Source organism: Balaenoptera borealis (genome assembly GCF_965194805.1).
Source record: "Balaenoptera borealis genome assembly, chromosome: 2".
Taxonomy (NCBI): domain Eukaryota; kingdom Metazoa; phylum Chordata; class Mammalia; order Artiodactyla; family Balaenopteridae; genus Balaenoptera; species Balaenoptera borealis.
In genome coordinates this window covers 95,664,893-95,677,574 of record NC_138867.1, presented here as the reverse complement: position 1 = coordinate 95,677,574, position 12,682 = coordinate 95,664,893, and the positions used below count along the sequence as shown (strand labels likewise).

The window sequence follows — 12,682 nt, the reverse complement described above, 5'->3', positions numbered from 1 at the left end:
TAGTGGAAATTAGGTATCAGAGAGGGTAATTAATCGTGCCCAAGAACTCATGTCAGTATTCATCTCTGGTTCAGCCACTGTAAAAAGCATAATTATTCTTCCCACTTTGTGCACATTATAACCTCGTCTCTACAATGTTAGAAAATGTACTCCTCTCATCTGTCCTGTAGGAAATGGCCCATGTCAGAGATATATTCTTAGACTGCTGTTTGGCCAGTGTATCAAAAAAGAGGTGAAAAATAGTTGATATTTTTAATGCCAGAATTCTTACATGATGACTCCTGAAAGCCTTGATGCTCTGTAATCAGTTTTTTGGAAAGATTGGACACAAAAGAATGCACTCAAGAAATCACTTACTTTTCCCCTCTCATTCCTGCCTTTAAGCCCATTTCCCTTCTGTTCCTAGATAATATCTTGGGTGGCTGCCAGAGTTTTTTAGCCACTTAAAAAAATTTATTTTTATACAGTTTTTAAAGGTTACTTTCCATTTACAGTTATTATAAAATATTGGCTATATTCCCCAGGTTGTACAATACATCCTTGAGTTTATTTTACACCCAGTGGTTTGTACCTCCCACTCTCTGATGCCTATACTGTAATATAGCCACCTTTGAATTGTCTCATAGGAAACGAACATCAGAACGTCACCTGGTATAAGCAAAAGCTCCTTGCCTCTGTCGACCACAGGCCCTCACCCAGGCTTTTCCCAACCAGCACAAGGGAAAGAACATATGTAGTTTGTTCATTTACTTGCCTCCCTCTACTTTTTCTTTTACTTGTGGTTGGTGGGTGTAAAGGGAGAGCAGAGTAGGGGGAAAATACAGTCTTCCTTGTATTGCCCGAGTGTTGGCTCTCTCTTACGGGCCCTTGGTTGGCTATTTTGACACCTTCCCACTGCGGACTCCTACACTGAGCCTCTCCCTAGTAGCTGACCTCTTATAACCCATCCCTACCTGCTCAGCTCTTGTTCCCTGGAGTACACTTCTGGCCAAACTGGTATTCAGCCAATATGGATCTGTACTGGGTTACCATTTGCTGGAGTCCATCCTCATTGTTTGGTGCTGGTGTCTTACAGGTATTTAAAATATTGTCCCTACTTCCAGTCTTTCTTCTTCTGGGGACACTTTCCAGCATGTGGTCCTCCTGGGTGATCTCCTCTCAAGATGACTCAAAGCCAGTTACCTTCCATGGGATCCACTTAGTTTATGGTAATGACACTGGCAACACAGCCAGGCTTTCCAGCAGACTCTCATGAGCATAGCCAGGCACCAGTCTCCATTGTGCCCCCCTTCTCAAATCCAGGGAACACGTGTCAAGTTTCCCCAGGAACTCTTTAACCTCACCCTTCTCTAGCTGCCTGGCAACATCAAAGCCAGCAAAGCTCTTCATTTGAAAGGAAAAGTGAAAGAAGGAGAAAATACACAGTCATTTTCTGCCCTTTGTAATTCCTATGAAGACAATTTTCTGACACAACCATATTCACTATTGAATTCAGGTCTCAAAGTTTCTTAAGTCCCATACTGAGTGCCCACTATGAGCAGGAGGGTGTTGGGCTAAGTGCTGCCGGAAAAGCCAAGAGGATTTTGTTCTTTAGTCATGCAGTCAATGCACTTGGAGGCTAGAAGGTGGCAAAGATAAAATCTTGACATGAATAGCTCAAAATCTGATCATCATAATAACAGAGGTATAGTAAATATGCTGTGAAAATTCAGAAAAGAGAAGTTATTTTCAGCTCAGACGACCAGTGAAAGTGTCATAGAGGAGATAGTGCTTTTTATCCAGTAAGACTGGATGAGCTAACACAGTGGCTCTTAATCTGAAAACCAGCAGCAAACACTGGAGAAAGTTAATTTATTAGTAAAATACCTAACATTTTTGAGTCCTCACTGTGTGGTAGGCTCTGTGTTAAGTTATTTATAAGTAAAGAATTTAATTTTCACAATAACCTTTTGAAAAACATGCCATGATTATCTCCATTTAACTGTTAGGAAAATTGAGTCATTGATTAAATTAACCTGGCCAACGTCACGCAGCTAGTGAGTGATGGAGCTGGGATCTGAGTCCAGGGTTTTTCTGACTTTGAAACCCAGAAGTTAGAATCTCTCTAAAAGGCAAAAATGAACAGAAAGGCATGAGTTCATAAATGAAGGAGAATGCCCGCTAATGAAGACCGGATGGATACACACAAATGTTACAGTGTTTAGACCAGCTGATCCCTTAGTCCTCCCAGGGTGAAGCTCACCTCTGCTTCTGGGCCTCTGTTCTCATAGTTCTTACAATCTCAGATGTTCTCCCCTATCTTCTCTGCTTAGACCAATCCCAATATTTCTTCAAGGGCTAAAGAAGACTCGTCATGATGAAGGCAGCCTTGATCCAGCATCCTCACAGGCCCAGGTTTCTGTACTTTTTCATCACCCATTGTAATCCTAGCTCACATCATTAAGTACTGGATGACATACTTTGTCTATTATTTCTCATTTAACTCTTCAGATAAACTATAAATTCTTAGAAGATGGAACTATATTTTATGTTCCTTTTGTATTTCTCACAGTGCCTGGTAGTTCTGCTGATTGATTATAGGGTTGGGGGCTATTTTTAGAGTAGAATTAATTGCTGGTATCTAAAGTTCCGCAGGAAAGATTTGACCTTCCATCTTTCAAAACCTGTGGCAGGATAAAACTACGGGGTTGAGAAACTTCTTGTGAGTTCCAAATGGACTGGAGTATAAGGAAATTGAGAGGATGCTTGTAGTGCTGAAGAGTCATTAAAGATGCCTCCACAAGGGAGGATGTTGGGTTTGATAAGATCCAAAGCGACAGCAGGGAGAATCCAAAGATTCATAAGATCAGTCTGCACAGAGGAGTGTGAGAAACACGAAGGGCCGTTGTTTTTGTCTCAAGTGTTTCCCTTCCCAGCAAATGATCCAAGGGAATATGTGGTTTCAGAGCTTCCCTTCTGTTCTCCAGCTTTTGTGACACCCTGGCAAATGCAAAGTATTGTGCGTGCATGAATTTCTTAGTTGAACAGGAAGAACTCGGGAGGCAGTGACAAATATTTCACAGTAACTCCCTGGCATCTGAGATGGTTTTCTGAGAGAACACAAGCTCCTATTTAGTGGATTCTCAGGGGACATCTGTGGGAGGAGCTTTCCATAGCAAATATGTACAGTCTCACCATCCCCACGGTGCAAATGCCATGAGACTTGTAAAATCTGGTGCAAACCAAGAACAATTAAGGGAGAGTTAAGGAAGTCGTAAGGAAAACTCATGACCACCCACTTTGTCCAGAATACTGCATGGTAATTAATTACATAAATCATACTTGCTGTTTTCAAGAAATCACAGAGTGTATGTAGCAGAAGGAAACTCAGGAAGGCAGCAGGCTGGGGTAAAGCAAAATCCGTATTACATTTATGAGGAAGTAAGAAGCACCTTTTGAGAACTGCTCATCTTGAAAAATATGACAGTGTCAGTCTTTAGGAAAAAAAAAAGGCAATCCAAAATACATCCATCTTCAAATAGCAGTAGAAACCTGGATATGGCTTTATTGAGAGTCTCCCCATCCCCCAAATTAAATCACAGTCACATGTCTTAACAGCTAAAGAGCCATGGCTGCTTATCTTCTTGGCTGATATATTTAGATTTTGTTCAGCACATGCTTGGTGAATTTATACTTGCCAAATTAATTCAAGTTGACTTGAATAAGAGCTTAGTCATGTGGATCTCAAAGTGGATGAAACTGATTAATAATAAATGTCAGAATTTTAAATAATGAGTGAAATGCAAGAAATGTAGACGAGAAGGCAGACTTTTGACACTACCTCTTTCCTTTCAGAGCAGTGTCTGTTTGCTCCACCCTCGCCAAGGAGGTAGGAAGGCTGCCAGGAGAGGGATAGCTAGAGAATGATAATTATTTTGTGAGTTCACCTTGCCCCTTTGTATATGTGCACATGTGTAGGAATCTTCTAGTTGTTTTAGGTGTTTTAGTTTCCTGAGTTCTGTGACTGCCCTTGGACCCTTTTCCATATTGTCTAGGACAATGAGAGTATCCAAGGTGGGATCCTGCCAAGCTCCCCTTGCCCCAGAACTTGCCAAAGGCCTCCAGCATGCTCTGAAGGTGGAGTAAGATAAGGTTATGGTTAGCCTGGCGTGGTGGGACTATGCAATGAAAAGCCCCATCTCCAATCATGGCCACTGATCAGTTCTTCCTTCCTTCTCCTTGTATTTTGGCCATGCTTGTTCATCTCCTGAGCCTGTTGCTTCAAGTGTAGGAAATTCACTCATGATTTAATGAATTAACTCAACAAAGATGTATTTTTCTGACATCAAGAAGAGACAAAGAAAAATGAGACAAGAAGTTCACAGTCTGGAAGAGCAAGAGCACAACTACGGTTCAGGGAGACACAGACTATGTTAAATGTATGCACAGCATGCATGAATATGCAGAGGGGAGGGGCTTACTCCAGCCAGGAGAGCATATAAAAGGGTTAGGGCGGCCTTCACAAGGAGGCGATGCATGGAGTGAGGTCTCTTGAGAAGTGAGAAAATGGCATTCTGTTCATTCATTCATCAAGTATCTCTTTAGCACCTACTAAAAATCTGGCATTTGACTGGTTGCTGGGGAAAAGTCAGTAAACAAGAACAGATATAGCAGGGCCAATCCAGACATGCGAGCAAGCAATCAAACACACAAACTAAAAGAAAGTGCTTTAGATTCTAAAATGAATCTTGCTCTAAACACCCTATTCTCTACCAGCAGGGGTGGAAGATAGGAGTAAACTTGCTAAAGTTTAAAGGTTGCTATCTCTTTTGGCTCAAAACAGTCTCTTGTAGGTACACTCAGTTTCCTTTGGGTACCTGGTTGGCCTTTCAGAGCTTTCCTCCCTTCCTTTTCTTTCTTGCTATGAAGCATCTGGAAACAGGTGGAGTTTATTTAACCTACTGGAATTGTGGGGCTGGAGGTGGCGAAGTGAGTTTGATCCTGGGAGTGTCCTTCTCTGTTGGTTCCTACTGACCTCAGCTTGTCTCACTCAGTTCCTGGGAACTGACTCTGTCATCACTTCATCTACTGGGTATACAGTGGGTAGTATATGATCTTGGCACAGGGGATGTGTGATGATAGTGGCTTAGGAGCTTGCATATCTCATTCTACTGAATAGGCATCACCTGCATTCTTACTAGGGATGTGCGACCTGTAAGGTCGAATTATGACACCTCCAAATCTTGACTCCTCTAGATTATGACTCCTGCACTCTTTGCTATGTGGACATTTCAACCTTCACCTTAACAGGCTCTTAGTTTCTACCCTCAGCCATCTTCCTTGCCCTCTTCCACCTCTTCTGTTTGGAGTATTAATAGAACTTTAAGTTCCTTCTACATAACATGGAAGACAGGGGAGACTTGGGGACACCATTTTCCTTTTTACTCTGCTGTTCTGCCTTCCCACGATTCTCAATGGAAATTGGGGTTCAGACTCCTACTGATTTTGGCTTCCCTCTCAACCTATCTAAGATTTCTATCTTCTTGACCCACTCCCCATGGTTAGGGGGCCCAAGCATCATCTTTACCCTAGGTCTATACTGGCTCTTTCCTTCAACAGGAAGAGCTATGTATTACTTCCATGGACAACTGAGAGCCTCCTTTGTGTCATATCCTGAATTCTCTCTGTTTACGGCTTGTGGTAAAATTCTGTTAAATCCCTAAGTTTTGTTCTTGGTATGTAAAAGGATGCTTCTGAAAATTATAAAACTTTTCTTTACAAGGACTAAAGCCTGACTTTTAAAATTATTGTGTCATGTTGGCCTCAGAAGCTTATTTTAGAGGAAAAAATCTGAACATTTTTTCCTTTCATTGCATTTCTGCTATATTGATTCTAATGATTCCTCAAATATTTTTTGCCTCAGAATTGATAGAGGGGAGTTTGACATAAGAAAGAAGAACAAAAGAGGACTCATTAACATATTATGCAAATTATTTTCCTGCAGACCAGATAAGTTATTGTATCTGCTTTCACAGAGTTTATATTTAGTCTCAGGGAAGTAAACATATAAGATGTTTCCTGATATTGGTAAAAGCAATTAAGATAATACAAGAAGTAACATGATAGAGTATGACTTCATGTGGGGTTGGGATGGGGGTTCCCTTTAGACTGCCTTTTGTGCTTTGTTGTTATGCATTTTAGTCTATGTATATTTAATACCCCATGCTTATTGTTTTGTAAAATTATTATTTGTTTTTATTTTCTCTTACAGTTACCTTTTCTTTGCTGTTTACTCATTCTTGCATTTTAATGTTTTTGTCTGAGATTTTTGCCTTATACTTAAAGAATTCCCTTTAGTATTACTTTTTGGAGTTGGTCTGATGTTGATGATTTCTTTCGTGTTTTGTTTCTCAGAGAAGTTCTTATGTCGATTTTCTCTGGGTACAGAATTCTAGATTGACATTGCATTTTCTTCTGGCCTCCATAATTTCTGCTAAGAAGTCAGTTATCTAGGTTATCCAATTTGTTGGCATATACTTTTTCATAGTTGTCTCTTAATGATTCTTTGTTTTTCTGTGATATAAGTTGTAATGTCTTTTCTTTCATTTCAGATTTTATTTACTTGAGTCTGCTCTCTTTTTTCTTAGTCTAGCTAAAGGTTTGTTAATTTTGTTTATCTTTTCAAAAAACCAGCTCTTATTTTTGTTGATCTTTCTATTGTCTTTCTGGTCTTTATTTCACTTATTTCTGCTCTGATCTTTATTTCCTTCCATTAACTTTGGGCTTAGGTTGTTCTTCTTTTTCTAGTTCCTTGAGGTGTAAAGTTAGATTGTCCATGTGAAGTCTTTCTTTTTACTTAATATCGGCATTTATCACTATAAACCTCTCTCTTAAAATTGCTTTTGCTGTATCACACAGGTTTTCGTATGTTATGTTTCCATTTTCATTTATTTCAGGATATTTTTTGATTTCCCTTTTGATTTCTTCTTTGACCCATTGGTTATTCAGGAGTGTGTGATTTAACTTTCATATATTTGTAAAATGTCCAGCTTTCCTCTTGTAATTGATTTCTAGGTTCATACCACTGTGGGAGAAGATACTTGGTATGATTTCAATCTTCTTAAATTTGCTTAGCTTGTTTTGTGACCTATCATATGATCGATCCTGGAGAATGTTCCATGCACCCTTGAGAATAATGTGTATTCTGATCCTGTTGGATAGAATGTGCTATATAAGTCTGTTAGGTCCATTTCATCTAAAATATGGATTATGTCTGTTTCCTTTTTGATTTACTGTCTGAATGATCTGTCCTATTGTTGAAAGTGGGATATTGAAGTCTCCTATCATTATTGTATTATTTTCTGTTTCTCCCTTCAGATCTGTTAGGATTTACTTATAATTAGGTGCTTCATTGTTTGGTGTGTTAATTGTATATTTACTATTGTTATATCTTGATAAATTGACCCCTTTATGATTAGGTAATAATTTTTTTTGGTCTCATTACAATTTTTGATTTAAAGTCTATTTTGTCTGATAGAAGTATAGCTACCCCTACTCTTTTTTGGCTTCCACTTGCATAGAATATTTTTTTGATCCCTTCACATTGAGCCTATGTGTGTCCTTAAAGCTGAAGTGAGTCTTTTTTAGGCAGCATATAGTTGGGTCTTGTTTTTCTTTATCCATCTAACCCCTTTATGCGTTTGGATTGGAGAATTAAATCCATTTACATTTAGAGTAATTATTGATGGTTAAGGACTTCCTGATGCCATCTTATTGTTTGGTAGTTCCTTTGTTCCTTTCTTCTTCTCTCACTGCTTTTGTAGTGGTATGTTCTGATTCCCTTCTCTTTCTTTTTTTGGAAAGAGAGAAAGGTTTTTGCTTTGTGGTTACCATGAAGCTCACATAAATTATTTATAATATAACAATCTATTTTATACTGATAACAACTTAACTTTGTATATAAAAACTCTGTTCTTTTATTCACCCTTTTATGTTTTTAATGTCACAATTTACCTCTTTTTAAATTGTGTATTCATTAACAAATTATAGTAGCTATAACTTATAGTAAATATAAAAATATAAAATATAGTAGATATTGTAATTACTCTTGTCTTTTAACCTTACACTATAGTTTAAGTGGCCAACATACCACCATATTATAGTATTAGAATATTCTGAATTTGACTGTATATTTACCCTTACCAGTGTGTTTTATATTTTCATATGTTTTCATGTTACTAATTAATGTCCGTTAATTTCAGCATTTTTTGTAAGACAGGTCTAGTGGTGATGGATTCCCTCAGCTTTTGCTTGTCTGGGGAAGTCTTTATTTCTGAAGGATAACTTTTCCAGATAGAGTATTCTTGGCTGGCAAATTTTTTCTTTCAGCACTTTGAATATATCATTCCCATTCTGTCATGGCCTGTAAGGCTTCTGCTGAGAAATTCACTCATAGCCTTAAGGGGATTCCTTTGTAGGTTGCAATCTTCTTTTCTCTTGATGCTTTTAGGATTCTCTCTTTGTCTTTGATTATTAACAATTTTATTATAGTGTGTCTGGGGAGGATCATTTTGGTATGAAATTAGGGAGTGACTTATTTGCTTCATGAACTTGGATGCCCAAATCTTTCTCCATGTTTGGGAGGTTTTCAATCATTATTCCTTTAAATAAGCTTTTTGCCATCTTCTCCATCTCTTCTCCTTCTGAAACTCAAATTATACACATGTTGGTTCTTTTCATGGTGTTCCATATACTTTCTTCACTCTTTTTTATTCTTTATTGTTGTTGTTCTCCTCTGAGTAGTTTCAAATTTCCTATCTTTCAACTCACAGATTCTTCTCTTTGGTCTACTCTGATTTTGATGCTCTCTATTGCAGCTTTCATTTTATTTGTTGACTTATTTAGCTCCAGAATTTCTGTTTGTTTCTTTTTTAATGATTTCTATCTCTTTATTAAATTTCTTATTTTTTGTGGGTGTATTGTTTACTTGATTTTGTTGAATTGTCTTTCTGTGTTTTCTTGTAACTCACTGAGTTTATTTAAAAAAAAACAACTAGTTTGAATTGTTTATCAGGTAAATTATAGCTCTCCATCTTTGGTTTCAGTTACTGGATGATTATTGTGATCCTTTGATGATCTCATGTTTCTTTGATTTTTCATGTTCCTTGGAGTTTTGCATTGCTGTCTTCACATTTGAAATCGTAGTCACCTCCTCCAATCTTTACTAACTGCCATTGTGGGAGTAATACTTTCCATCAGTCCTGCTTAAGATTTTGAGGTTTCTCAGCCATTGTATGGATACATCTGCTCCATGCTTCTTGCTCCCTGTTTTGGCAGAATTCTTAAATGTGTATATCTTGATCCTACAACACACCTGTCTAGCTGCTGATATCTTCTCTTTTGTTTTCTTAATGGTGACACTGTAGCTTAAGTTTGTGGGTTCTCCCTGGCCTACAAACCCTGGCCTGCTTTTTGCATGTGCTTCCTAGCTATTTATCAAAACTCACTCTTGCTGTCATGCTCAGGAGTGTACACAGGGAGTTGGTACAGAGTGAGGGGTATATGTGGGTAAGGCATGAGGAGCATTGGGGGTGCACACCTACCAGTTGGAATCTGTAGGTGATGGTTTCCCCGTGGCTTGTGGACTGGCTTCCTGATGGAGTCTACAGTGCAGTCAGCAGGAAACATGTCCCTTTAATGCCTTCCAAGAATTTTAACTACCACTTTCCCAATATTGTCCCTCCCTACACTTATAGAGAATCTGAGCTGCAGGAGAAAAATGAGTCTCTTTGTCAGAAATCTGCACAGCTGGGGAAACCAAGTGCTCACTCACCTGCTCTCCTTTTCTCCCTTGCTGGAGAAATCACAGGGCAAGAAGGTTTTGCTTAGCTCTAAGCTGTGATGCCTTGGGGGAGGGGTGATACATGCAAGATCAAGCTGTTTCTCTTACCTACTCCAAACTCATCCTTTTTTTCCTTCAGTGGAGTGCTGGAACTTCTACTCTGGAAACCTAGATTTCTACAAAGGCTCTCTTGTCTGTGGGTGACTGCCCAAGTCAATGTTCTCTGCTTCCTGTACAGTGGCCAAGAGGGGCTGGAACTAGTTCACAGGCCACTGCAGGGGCCACAGCCATGGAGCTCTCTCTGCCCATTACTTGATACACAGGTGGGTGAGACTCCTTCAGAGTCCCCTGGTGTATGGTGCCACAACTCCCACAGAAGCACTTTTGTTAGTGGATGAATCTCAAATTTTTGTCATTGTGGGGGCAGACAAAAAAAGAGGGACAGCCTATGCCACCATAATGCGGACCTTACTTCTCTGTCTTCTTTTTTTAAATAGTGGCCATTTAATGGGTGGGAGGTGATGTCTTATTGTAATTTTAATTTGCATTTCTCTGATGATTAGCATTGAGGAGGATCTTTTCAAATGCTTGTTGGCAATTTGTATATCTTTTTTTTTTTTTTTGAGAAATGTCCATTCATATCATTTGCCTATTGTTTTAATTAGGTTATTTGTGTTTTTCTTTTTTCTCTTTTTTTTTGGTTATTGTTGAGTTGTAGGAGTCTTTATGTATGCTGGTTATTAACCCTGTATTAGATATATGATTTATAAATACTTTCGCACATTTTATAGTTTGTCTTTTCACTCTGTTGGTTGTTTTCTTTGATATGTAGAAGTTTTAAAATTTGATGTAGTGTCATTTGTCTGTTTTTGCTTTTGTTGCCTGTGTCCCTTTAGCCTTTTTTGAAGCCAAAGTACACAGCTCCCCATTTAGCTACAGTAATAGGACTGGAACATGTACCATTAAGCACACAGAATTAACGTCTGTGCTCCATCTTCTGAAAGGCAGTCATTTTGTAAGGTCCAGGCAGGGCAATCTTCTTCACCTTCCTTTGACTGAAATGCCATTGAACTACTCAGCTGTTTTTAGAAGATAAAAGCAATTACCTTAAAATTTGAAATTACAGATGGTAGAGCAGTTTTGGTGAGAATGCTTCAGACTAGAAAAGTTTTAGAAATGTGTGAAGGATATATAAGCCTTTCTTTCCCTTCTAATGTCCTGAAATTCTTTCTCTCATTATCTGTGTCTGTATACATGGTTTGGAAACATGTCTAAACTTTAGATGAATTAGATGAATTATTATTGTTTTTTTAAAGTTGCTAATTAAATTGAGGGCTGATTTTCACCTAGCCATAGTTTTCCAAACTTTGTGTAATATTTATGTACCATACAAGATTTTCCAATCCAATATTACCTCTACTATCATTATTTTATTTAATTAAAAAATTGATTTTAAATGGAGTCACAAAATTCTACTTAACATGTCTGAAATAATTTGTTGCAACACAATTAAACATATAAAAATAAAAATAAAATTTGTGTATGACCTAAAATGACCTTGTGTGGAATGCACACCAGACTTCTCTATTTGCTCCCCATTATCTCCTAGGTGCTGCAAAGTCACCTCAAACTCAGCTCCAAACTCAGGCTGCACCAATCCCAATCATCCTCATCAAACTCTCCCAGTGTCTCTTATCTCAGTGAACAGGACCATCCTCCATCCAGCTGCTCAAGCTGGAAACCTAGGAATCATTCTACCTCTACCTTACCCACCCCTGTATCCTCCTTACCCACTCCCCCCACCCCCGCCCTGCACCATATCCACTATATGTAATCCATCATCAAGTCTTGTCAATTTTACCTCCTAAAATTTTACCTCTTGGATCCATCCTAGTCTGAAATAACATTATCTCAGTCCCACCCTCCTGACCGGTGTTGAATGATGTTTCAGTCACCCTCCATTCAGCCCTAAATACTGCAACCAGATTGCTCATTTCAAAGAACAAAATCCTTAACAAGACCCTTCTGCACCTCCAGCCTAATTTCACATGGTATTCTTTCCCAGCCTCTTTCACAGCTACGGGCCTCTCTCAACCTCTTTTGTGCCTTACACTCTGTCTGGTTATGGTATATTTTCACATAGTCCTCTCCCTTCAAAACCTTTCTCTCTTTTATGCATTCCTTAGCCCAGTTACTTCCTATTCCTCTTTCAGGTTTCAGCTCAATTGCTACCTCCTTAGGGAAACCCTTTTGACTTCAATAACTAGGTCAAATTCACTTATTTTCAGTTCTCCTACTGTTTCAACTCTACTTCATTCCACTCACCAAACTTACAATTTCACATGCATTTATGTGATAATTTGGTTAACGTTTGGCTCCTTCATTAGACTGAAGGGCATGATCTGTGTCTATTTTGCTCTTTCTTGTAAAACCAGTGCCTGTCATGGTTTCTGGCACATAGAATTGCCTCCCTAAATATTTTCTGAATAAATGGATGGATTCATAATGGGTTCTGGAGATGGAACATGAGAAAGACACATTAGGCTGCAGGATTTGCCAAGGGAAGAAATTCAGTGAGAACCCAGTTTTAAATTTTCCCCAAGAACAGATTGGTTACATAGGCAAGGAACTGTTTGGGAAGCTTCTCTCAGCAACTCTTTAAAGATTGATTGAAACATAATCAAACATTGAGTTTGACAGATGTTTCAGAGAAAAGAGGAAGGAAAGCAGAAATAAAAAGACAGATATTGATCAACAAGCACAATGTTGAGAAATTGGAGGAAACCTGGAAGGAGAGTTGAAAAATAGGTTAGAGGTAGAGTCTGGGAGTAAGAGCTGAAACACTGGGCTTGATCTGAGGAA

The 12,682-nt window shown here is 38.6% G+C and overlaps 1 long non-coding RNA gene across 1 annotated transcript in view; it reads left to right on the top strand.

Annotated features, from left to right (window-relative positions):
- LOC309622570 overlaps positions 1–12,682 on the top strand; it is an 80,893-nt gene that overhangs the window by 45,643 nt on the left and 22,568 nt on the right. The gene's annotated exons all lie outside the window — the stretch shown is intronic.